The sequence below is a fragment of the Hyaena hyaena genome, unplaced genomic scaffold (genome assembly GCF_003009895.1).
Source record: "Hyaena hyaena isolate Hyena2069 unplaced genomic scaffold, ASM300989v1 scaffold_667, whole genome shotgun sequence".
NCBI lineage: Eukaryota > Metazoa > Chordata > Mammalia > Carnivora > Hyaenidae > Hyaena > Hyaena hyaena.
Window position 1 is genome coordinate 559,850 of NW_024081297.1, and position 10,891 is coordinate 570,740.

General features: G+C 43.6%; 1 protein-coding gene across 4 annotated transcripts in view; it reads right to left on the bottom strand.

The window, feature by feature from the left end:
* SYTL2 (synaptotagmin like 2) overlaps positions 1 to 10,215 on the bottom strand; it is a 114,143-nt gene extending 103,928 nt beyond the window's left edge. For all 4 annotated transcript variants that reach the window (XM_039217047.1, XM_039217046.1, XM_039217048.1 and 1 more), the window contains exon 1: positions 10,143 to 10,215. The gene's annotated coding sequence lies outside the window, so the exon portion shown is untranslated. The remainder of the gene's footprint in view (positions 1 to 10,142) is intronic.
* Positions 10,216 to 10,891: the final 676 nt, after the last annotated feature.

Consider the following 10,891-nt stretch of genomic DNA (forward strand, 5'->3'; position numbering starts at 1 on the left):
AATCCAAGAGGAAAGGAGGAAGAGAAGAGAGGAGGAAGGGAACTAACACTGATCAGTGACTCTGTGCAAGACACAGTGTTAGGCACTTTAATATATTCATTATCTTATTTATTTCTTAGAGCCACTTTGAGAGAAATGGAAGATGAATGCAATTTTTTCAGAAAAGAAAGCTGAGATAGAGGTTAAATTACTTGTTCAGTTACACAATTAATAAATGGATTCCAGGCGTGAACGCAATACTGTCTGACTCCAAAGCCAAGTTTATTCCACGACAGTGGCCTCTACAGGGAACATGGGCTTTGAGACTCACATTTGCCCATGAACACAATCCAGAAACACCTTCCTTACTATAGCTCACCCCTATCACCTTGCCAGCCACTGTGCTTCATAAAATTCTGACTTCTGACTTTTCACCTGTGACTGTACCTCACAACCATCTGTTATTAACTGTCAGAGAGCAAAGAATCCCCAGGATTCTAGCAAGAACACAGTGATTGTATTTGCATAAAGATGGTATGACACTATTTCAAAAACACTTGAGTGTGCATGCTATCAGAGTAAAAAAAGTGTCATATTTAAGTGATGAGTAGGGTAACTGGTATAAAGAACTCTTTAATAAACTCTACAGCATGTACAATATGAAGACCAACTTTGTTTTACTCAGGTTCTTCATATATTCCTTCTCATTTCCTACATGATACCCCAAAATAAAAAGTATTGGGGTCTTCCAGATATTAAGCCTAAAGAAATAATTACTTGCCAGCTCTCTAGGTCATATTTCAGTTACTCTGGTTCCAGACCATCCTCCTTCTTAGATACCAAGTAAGCATCTGACTCCTTAGGCTGTGGTGTGCTGGGAAAACCATACTTTTCTCCTGTAAGACTTATATCAAGCCCATCATTACTACTTCCTTAGTAACATAAATGTTCCAGGTTTTCTAGAACAATCCCAGTTTCAAATATAATAATTTGTTATGAGTCTCAAGCCAAACAACACGTTTCAACACAGGAGTCAGTAAATGTGGATGTAACATGCTACCTCTAAAGAAGCCCCAGAAGGATGCAGTACTGGCCAGGGGACAGAGCACAGGCTTTTAAGTCAAGGTAAGTAACCAGAGTTTCAACGTTTGTTTGGCCATTCACTAACTGTTGTTGACCTTGGGCAATGTACTTAACTTCTTTGTGCTTCTATTTCCTCATTGGTAAATTGGGCAATTATCATCTAGTTCAGAGTTGTCCTTCCAATTAGATGAGCAATGGCCTAGCAAGGGACTGACACATAGTATGTACTCAATAGTAGGCATTCTTTTCTTGTTATTATTCATAACATCCCTAAAATGAATGGGAAAGAAAGAATTTTGCTCTTCTAAGCAAAAGATCACAAATGATGTGACTTCCCTAATGTAAGCAGAGCTACAAGGACTTTACTTCCTAAGACAACACTTCAGTTACTATATTACAGCACTGTACTGATACTGAAATGGGGCATTAAGTTGTTGGCTCATCATTTTGTAAGCCTCACCCCCAGATATTTCCTGTAATACTTAAACTTAATTATTGCTATCTCTAGGCAATAAAATGTCTTGAATATCATGCAACAAGCTCATTTTCAACTATTATCTTGTATGGTCAAAAGGTTTGCTAAGTGGGTGTCTGTGTGGTTCAGTCAGTTGAGTTTCTGACTCTTGATTTCATCTCAGGTCATGCATGATTCCAGGGTTTTGGGATCAAGCATAGGTCTCCCTGCTTAGTGTGGAGCCTGCTTGAGATTCTCTTTCTCTCTCTCTCTCTCTCTCTCTTTCTTCTCCCTCTCTCTCTCTCTGCCCCTCTCCCCCACTCAGGCTCTCTCTCTCAAAACAAACAAACAAACAAACAAACAAAAAAAACAAAAAAAAAGAAAAAGAAAAGAAAAGAAAAGAAAAAAATTTGCCAAGCTATGCATCCTTATTCTGCATCTAGAACTGTTTTCAGCTTCTTGTTTCCATGAATAGTAGAGTGGAATGCACTTAGGGTACAGGCAGATACTCAGTGTGTGAATGTGACTTTCTCATACTTTACAGACAAATAAAAGGGACATTTTTTATTGAAAAGGCTATCCTCTGATGATCCAAAGCATGGGCTCTACAGTCAGACTGCCTGGGTTCAAATCCCTGTCCCTTCTTTTATTAGCTATGTCATCTGGGTAACTTCTTTAACTTACCTGTGCCTTAATTCATCATCATCAAATGGGAAAAATAAGAGTACTCAAAATAGTATCAATAATAGACTACTGTGAAGATTAAATAAAGGGATGTAGGTACAGTGTTTAGAACAGTGCCTGGTACACAGTAACTGCTCAATAAAGGTCAGATAGCATCATCATTCACTTTCCTCATAGGCTTTAAAAAAGCAATCTGAAGCAACCAGATATAATCAAATATGTTATACCAACAAAGAACATACCTGATCAGATAAAAATAGTTTTGAAATAACTAAGGACGATGAATCCTACCTCATCAGTTACTATCCCCAGGCACTATCAATGCAGGAGACCCATAGCATTTGCAGACTTAATGCCTATGGTTTCAACAATTCATAAGGCATCTTGAATATATGTCACATAAAAACTGTAGTTAAATGAAAAATGACACCACACAGGTATGAGGTGGTGAGTACTTGGCTGATGAGTCTTTGGCCAACCAGCCAGCAACAGCATCTCCATCTGTTTTTGCTGTTTTTCATTAAATATGTGACCTCATTTAAAACTCTGAGCAACTTGTGAGACAAGTATGATGATCCCTATTTTAGGCACACTGAAGACATGATATGCCATGGTGAGAGTTGATGTGGAGTAGCAAAAGTCTCAGAATGCATACCATCAGCATGTCCCAAGATGGTAAACCTGAAACAACCTTAGAGTTCACTCTAAAAAAAAAAAAAAATCAAAGAATTAAACTGAAAACCCAGACCTCTTACGTCTAAAACTCGAATGACTAATCTAAAATGAACAATGGTGAAGAATCTTCCCTAATCAACCTAACACACCACAGTTCAGTCTCCCTTCCAGTACAGATTGCTGGTAGAAGGTGTGGGAATGGCTGAGGCACAGATCTGACTGAGCCACTTGGCTTGGCCTCGGATCTAGCCCCTGCCTTCAGCCTCACAGCCCAATGTTTTAATCAGCTGACTCAGCGAGTGGCAGGAGAGCCCAGGCGCCTGTGGCCATGAGTAATGGTGGCACAAAACACATCTGTCTAATCAGAAGCTGATGGCACCAGTTCTGTCAAGACTTATTGTAAAACAATGCTTCTGCAAGGGGGAAAAAATGTTTATTCACCCACAAGTTAAGCAATGCCTGTCTTTCTCCCTTTGACTTGGAATATAAATTTGTGGACTGTTTATAGGTCTTATACCCCACTCCTCAAATATTTCTTGGTGCTTTTACAGAAAGACTTATCTAGAAATAATAAATCAAATCCTTTTTTACTAGTAGCTGTGAAGTGTCTAGAAAGTATGGCATTAGGAAATGCTTTCATTTTGGGTTTTTTTTTTTTTAAGTCTATCATCATTGTGCAGGATAACACACAGGAAAGTGTTTTCATAAGTTCTAAGCACACATCTCACATATATAAAGAGGTCACTGCAACCACCTTGAAGGTCACTATACCTTTGGCAAAAATTTCCTTTCAGAAGAATCATTCATTCTTTCATTTACTCATTTACTAATTCATTAAAAATACTTTACTAAGTTCCCATTGGGGGCTGGGCAATGTAGATGCAAAATTAAACCAAAAGTCCAAGTTCTAGGGGACTTAGTCTTTTCCCAAATTGACCAAAAGACCAAATTGGTCTTTTCATCTCCATTGTATTCTAACCACAACTGGTACTCTCTGCTTTCTCCTGCCCTCTCCCTACCTCCTTATCTCTCCAGCCTTCCTTCCCCCCTTCCCTTCCTCCTTGCCTCTCCCTCTCCTTGAGTTGGAGCCACTCAAGAGTGTGCTTCTCCCTGCTGGCGAGGATGTGGAGAAACGGGCACCCTCTTACACTGTTGGTGGGAATGTAAACTGGTACAGCCCCTCTGGAAAACAGTGTGGAGGTTCCTCAAAAACTTAACATTAGAACTCTCCTATGACCCAGCAAAAGCACTGCTAGGAATTTACCCAAGGGATATAGAAACGCTGAGGCATAGGAGCACATGTACCCCAATGTTCATAGCAGCACTCTCCACAATAGCCAAAAATGGAGAGAGCCTAAGTGTCCATCAACGGACGAATGGATCAAGAAGATGTGGTTTATCTATACCATGGAATACTACATGGCAATGAGAAAAAATGAAATCTGGCCATGTGTAGCAACATGGATGGACCTTGAGGGTGTTCTGCTGAGTAAAATAAGTCAGGCAGAGAAGGACAAATATCATATGTTTGCATGTATAGGAGGATTAGGAGGAACTTAACAGAGGACCAAGGGGGAGAAGAAGGGGGGAAATAGTGGGGGAAAGGGAGAGAGGCAAACCATGAGAGACTCTTGAATGCTGACAAAAACTGAGAACTGATGGATGTAGGGGGGAGGGGGGATGGGCATGGAGGAGGGCACTTGTGGGGATGAGCACTGGGTGTTATGTGGAAACTAATTTGACAATAAACTATTTGTAAAAAAAAAAAAAAAAGAGTATGCTTCTCCCACATTCTGCAAAAGCCATAGCACAGGCCAAGTTCCCAATGGGCACTAAGGAAAAATACTGTATTTAGTAATTTCAAAAGCCAGTATATTGTGACATATACATAGCCCTATTACCGTAAATAACCTACTTTTACTATACTTCTGTCAACTAACCTTCCCAGAAGTTACCAAAAGCATTTCTCCCTCCCAACAATCTAAGGAGGTTCTAGTTAAGAGTAACAAATAGACGAGCAAAAACAATTCTTCTCTCAATGATCTATGGATCTTATGTTCTGCATAAGGGTATTCAGCTGGGAAGACCCGTAGGAAATCATAAGGGGCACCAAAAGCTGGGAGCAACAGGAAGTGGGAACATTTTCCCATACCTGACTTATCTCAATGTGGTAATTCTTTACCAAAGTTCCATTTGGGCAGGCATAGACAATAGAAGGCCCAGAATCATAGATTTTTAGGACTTCAAGTTACCTCATCTGGTCCTATTCCCTCACTTTATAAAGAAACCAAAGCTCAAGAAGTGGATATGATTAAGATTACACAGCTTGTCTTTGGGGCAGAAATAGAAGCCGAGACACCTGCCTCCCAATCCAAACACAGGGCCCATTACTCTCTCCAGAACTGAATTGAGTGCATGCCTGTGAGCAACCCTGAGGCAGTGGCTTCTAGTATACAGCCACGACCCCCCAACACACAGACACACACACACACTGTCTTTCCAGTTACTCTCACTGCTTCTGCCTTATACACCTCTGTCTTCTTAAGGCAACTAGAAACAGCCCTGGGACCTGACTCTCTGTGCCAATGAACAGTTCTCCTGAATGGCAAGCCTGCTTTTATTCTATGAAATGGGACTATTTTCTGCCCTTTCCTTCAGTTCAGAATTGTGATGAACAGCAATGAAATGTTAGCCATCAAGGAATTTTCTATTCTTTGAAGAAAACTTAGAGTGGGGATGATCCAATAGAGCATTTGCATTATAATTAAGTCCTGCTAATGTTAAGCCCAAAAGTTAGATTCCAGCGTTTTATAAAGACTGACAATACTTTTGATCTTTCTACATTTAAGCCTCCTTTTAAAAATAGCATAAAACGTTTGCATGCATATTTAAGTTAACAATACTTGACACCTGGTCCTCATTAGTGACTCTGGTAGGCGAAGATAGAGTAGGTGTCATTATCCCCAATCTAAGGAAGGGAAAACCAGTTCAGAGAAGCTACCTCTCTTGCCCAAAGCCACACAATAAAATTCAATGCTGGAGGGGCACCTTGGTCAGTGTCTGACTCTTGATTTTGGTTCAGGTTATGATCACATAGTTTGAGCCCTGCATTGGACTCTGCACTGACAGAAGCCTACTTGGGATTCTCTGTCCCTCTCTCTGCTCCTCCCCTGCTCACTCAATATCTCTCTCTCTCTCAAAAATAAACAATAAAAAAATGCAATGCTGGAGCAATGATCTTATCCAAGGCTCCTCCCTGTGCAATTTAGCTTTAGAATTCTCTGCCCACATTTTCACTTCAACAACACTGAGGAGCTACCTTTTCTGTTACAATTAAGGCACGTGAGTCATTTCACAAGAAGCACAGCTGGACCCTGGGACTTCAGCAGCAGCCCCAAAGGCAGGCACTTCCCTCTGCTGGGAACTATCTGACATGGGGGAATTATGGGAGGGTGAACTTCACAAACAGGATTAACCTTTAGGATGATTTTAATTATTCAAAAGTTGTTCTCCGCATCCTTTCAAAAACAATCTGAGATGGCTCCTAGCTCTGAGGATGACTGAATCAAAAGTAAGGGTTGTATTAATACATTTGTTCATTTTTTGTTTTCGGCTTGCTGAGATTCTTTTTTTTTTTTTTTTTTTTTTTGGATTATTTTTTGTTGTAATCTCTACACCCAACATGGGGCTTGAACGAATGGTTCCAAGATCCAGAGTCACATGCTCTTCTGACTGAGCCAGGCAGGCATCCCTTCATTTGTTCTTTTTTTTTTTAATGTACTCATATAGACACAGAGAAAAAGATTTGGAAGATTATATGTCCCAAGTTTTGCATCAGTTTTTTCTAAGTATAGATATATTATTATTAATGCTAATCTGTATTTTTTCTTTTTCCACTATATATATGTTTCTTTGGTAATAGCAAAACAAACAATAAGGATCTCACTTGTAGATGCAATCAATAAAGAGCTGAACTCACAGAAACAGAGAATAGAATGGTGGTTGCCAGAGATTGGGGAGAGGGAGAAATGGGGAGAGGTTGGTCAAAGGGCACAAACTTCCAATCCTAAAATGAATAAATTTTGAGGATCTAATATACAATAGTATTCATACTTGAAAATTGCTAAGAGAGTAAATCTTAAATGTTCTCACTACAAAAAAATAGTAACAATGTATACACACATGAAATCATCATGGACTTCTACAATGTTATATGTCAATTATATCTTAATAAAGCCAGTAGGGGTCAAACAATAAAGATTGTTTTTATTTTTAAAACATGTTCTTCATTCTGATAAATAGGAAAGGGGTTATCTCCACAAAGGGTTGGGAAGCTCTATTACTGTAAACCAAGTGTATGAAAAATGCAAATAGTACTCTATGCCACCAGACCAGAAAACTTGCCCTACTTCTCCAGTACTTGGGTACTCTCAGCCTCCAAGAATATAATATAATATACCAATATTGTACACAAATATTTTGAGGAAAGAACTTGTTTTATATATTGAAACCAAATTCAACATATTTTTAAATTTAAAAATTGCATAATTTCTTAAAACAATTTTCAAGCTTGCTGGGGTCAATCTGAACTGTACCCCAACTCCTAGGAGCACTTGTCAGTTTCGTTATTGGAGATTCTTCTATGAAGAAGTTTGGGAAGCCCTATAGCAAATAGCACCATCTTATTTCCTTCCCTTTTTAAGAGAGACTAAGTGATTTTTCCTGTTAGTTAAAAAAAATCAGTTTTTCCTCATCTATAACTTTTAAAATTCCTTATAAAGCAGGCAAATCTAGAAGCCCACAGGGGCATAGTTCACATTACCTCCCTTGCCCAAAGGAGAGAACTGCCCGGCCTGGCATCCTGGGTTCTGAGCATGGTGAGCCCTGGGCTGCCCCGTTTCTGCAGGACAACAGACCACTCTGCACAAGGCACTAATTCATTCATTCCACAAATGTTTATTGAATCTATAACTTTTAAAATTCCTTATAAAGCAGGCAAATCTAGAAGCCCACAGGGGCATAGTTCACATTACCTCCCTTGCCCAAAGGAGAGAACTGCCCGGCCTGGCATCCTGGGTTCTGAGCATGGTGAGCCCTGGGCTGCCCCATTTCTGCAGGACAACAGACCACTCTGCACAAGGCACTAATTCATTCATTCCACAAATGTTTATTGAGCAAAACCTGAGAAAGGCCTCTTAGGGGACAGTGGGATCATTCACAAGCCAACGGTCAGGTCTAACGGATTAGATGTGGACAATCAATCTTTCATTAGACCTCAAACCACCTCTAGAATAAACCAAACAGGGTCTCTGCCCCATTCACTCACTAGCAGCTGGGTGGGATCAGGCAGGCGTTCTGGAATAGCACTGCTGCTTGAGAAAGGCTAAGGCAGTCACTCATGACCAAAATGACCAAAACTCCTGCATAATTAGTGGCATATCTCTTCTTTAAAATTTTTTTAAACATTTATTCATTTTTTGAGAGACAGAGACAGAGTGTAAGCGGGGAGGGGCAGAGAGAGAGGGAGACACAGAATCCGAAGCAGGCTCCAGGCTCTGAGCTGTCAATACAGAGCCCGATGCAGGGCTCGAACCCATAAACCCATGGGATCATGACCTAAGCCAAAGTCAACTGCTTAACTGACTGAGCCACCCAGGCACCCTATTAACTCTTCAAAAATGCTTTAAACAGTGTCTGGCACTTGTGAGAACTCAGTAATAGTAATTTTTGCTGTTACTAGTCCAACTTACCATTAATCACCAAAAAAGGTAGAAAGATCACAAGTTTTAGCATCAGAGAGGCTAGATTTGCATCCTAGCTATTTTGTTTTCTAGCTATGTGACTAAAAGAAGTGATCTTTCTAAGCCTCAGTTTCTCATTGGTAAAATGGGTTAACTGACAGTATAGGATCCCTCATATGGTTTTTTGAGAACTAAGGACACATTATACACAAAGAAGAGTGTCTGGCCCATAAGTGCCCAATAAAGACAGTCAATAATGCCACTGCCATGCCTCCTTCCCCACCACTCTTGACAGGTCCTGGCATCTGATTTCACCCAGACACCACACTAAGGTACACAAGAACTATAGGGGTAAAGGGAGGGGAGGGAGCACCTGGAGACTTTCCACAGAAACCCATCAAAATCCTCAACTCCTTTCAACCATCCTCTGTTTGGCTGCTGCAACTGACAGCTGGGGCCACTATTTCCTCACTGGGAATGGCTGCCAAGAAAGGGACAGGAAGCTGGACAGCAGTTTGAATCCATCCCACCTTCCAGTGTCTGTCTGTCTGTCTGTCTGTCTAAAGCCCACTGGGCTTCCTCTGCACATTCCTGCAAGGCTCTGTAGGTCAGGAGGCTGCCTGTTCCTATCCAGGGTCCATCCCTACCCAGCGCCCAAAGCTCTGGAGTCTGCTGGTCACAAACCAGCACTAAATGAAAATAAGGACTTTTCATTCAGACAGAAAATGGGGCCCTCAAAATCAAAGAGTATTGATAAAAGCAGGAAAGAAGGAAAGGGAAGAGGAGGCAGGATGGGTGCAGAGAGAGAGAGGCCCACTTCATACCAGCTTATGGAGCCCTATGTCCTAGTCCGCTGAAGTAATGTTTTCCGCTCTGAAAAGACGAGAAACCCCATTCCTGTGATTTGTAACTCACGACGGAACTAGGTATGGGTGTAGGGAGATAATTCCAAAACAAACTGCTCTTTTTCCAAGTACACCTCATGGGCTCCCAACCCCTCCTTCCCAACACCCCACCTGTAGATAGGTCCTGACGCCCTCCCTTACCTCACCTGAGCAATGTGGGGGCAGCTGCTCTGCAGCCAGGCCCCGCCAACAGCCAGCCCCAAGCCCAGGGTCAGTCCTCAAACGCCCCAGGAAACGCGACAGCCCAGCAGAACCCCCGCCTACACGGCACGTCGGCTTCCTGAGGACTCGGCCCCCAGAGCAGCGGACCTGGCTTTTAAGTAGGTGCGGATTTGAAGGGACCTTGCCGGTTGCCAAAACGCTGCTCACGCTTTAGAACTCCGAAGACTACAAAGCATCAGTCAACACCAACACCTCCCTCACTTAGGAGGAAAGAGAGACCCAGAGAGGGAAAGAAAGTTGCCTTAGGTAACACCCGGAGTGGGCAGAGAAAGAGAGACTAGAACTCTGCTGCTTTAGTCGCAGCGGGGCACGGAGAGCTTCTGGCCGCCTCCCGCGTCCTCGAGTCCACAGACTGGACAGGGCGGTGCAAACCCCGAAACCCCGGGTGCTGCGCGTTACCTGCCTCCGGACCCGGCGCTGCGAGCCTCCTCTCCCGCCAAGGCGCGCCTGCAGCTCTAGCCCCGCAAGTTCGCTGGGCGGTCCAGGTGTCGCCCCGCCGCTGTCAGCGCACGGAGGCGGGTGCAAGCTCCCCGCTGCGGGCGGGGGGCCGGCGCGCAGGGGCGGCTCCCGGGCTCGAAAACCAATGGCATGGCGCCTGCTCCCCGCCCCGCCCCCGGCGCTCCTCGCCCCGCCCCCGGCGCTCCTCGCCCCGCCCCCGGCGCTCCTCGCCCCGCCCCCGGCGCTCCTCGCCCCGCCCCCGGCGCTCCTCGCCCCGCCCCCGGCGCTCCTCGCCCCGCCCCCGGCGCTCCTCGCCCCGCCCCCGGCGCTCCTCGCCCCGCCGGCTCCCCAGGCCATCTCCTGCTTTCCTCCGAACCCTCCCAGTTCTTCTCTTCCCCTTGGCCCTCTCTGCTCGGACCTCCTCCAGTGCACCTTGCCCCGAAGCAACTTCTTCACTGTGCAAATGAGTCCACTTATTTTGTGACCACTGTGCGTCGGGGGTCCCTGAAGCCGGAGAACTTGGCGCGCAAGGAACCCGTCCACTCAGAGAGAAGGGCTGGCCACCGCGTCGGGAAAGCGGATGGGATCAAGATGCTTTAATCGCTCCGGACGTCAGTTTCCTAAAGTGTAAATTAGATTTAAAAAAAATCTCACAGGCAGTTGAGAGGATTAAGTGAAGTGATGCTTGAAAAGTTTCCAATAATATCTGG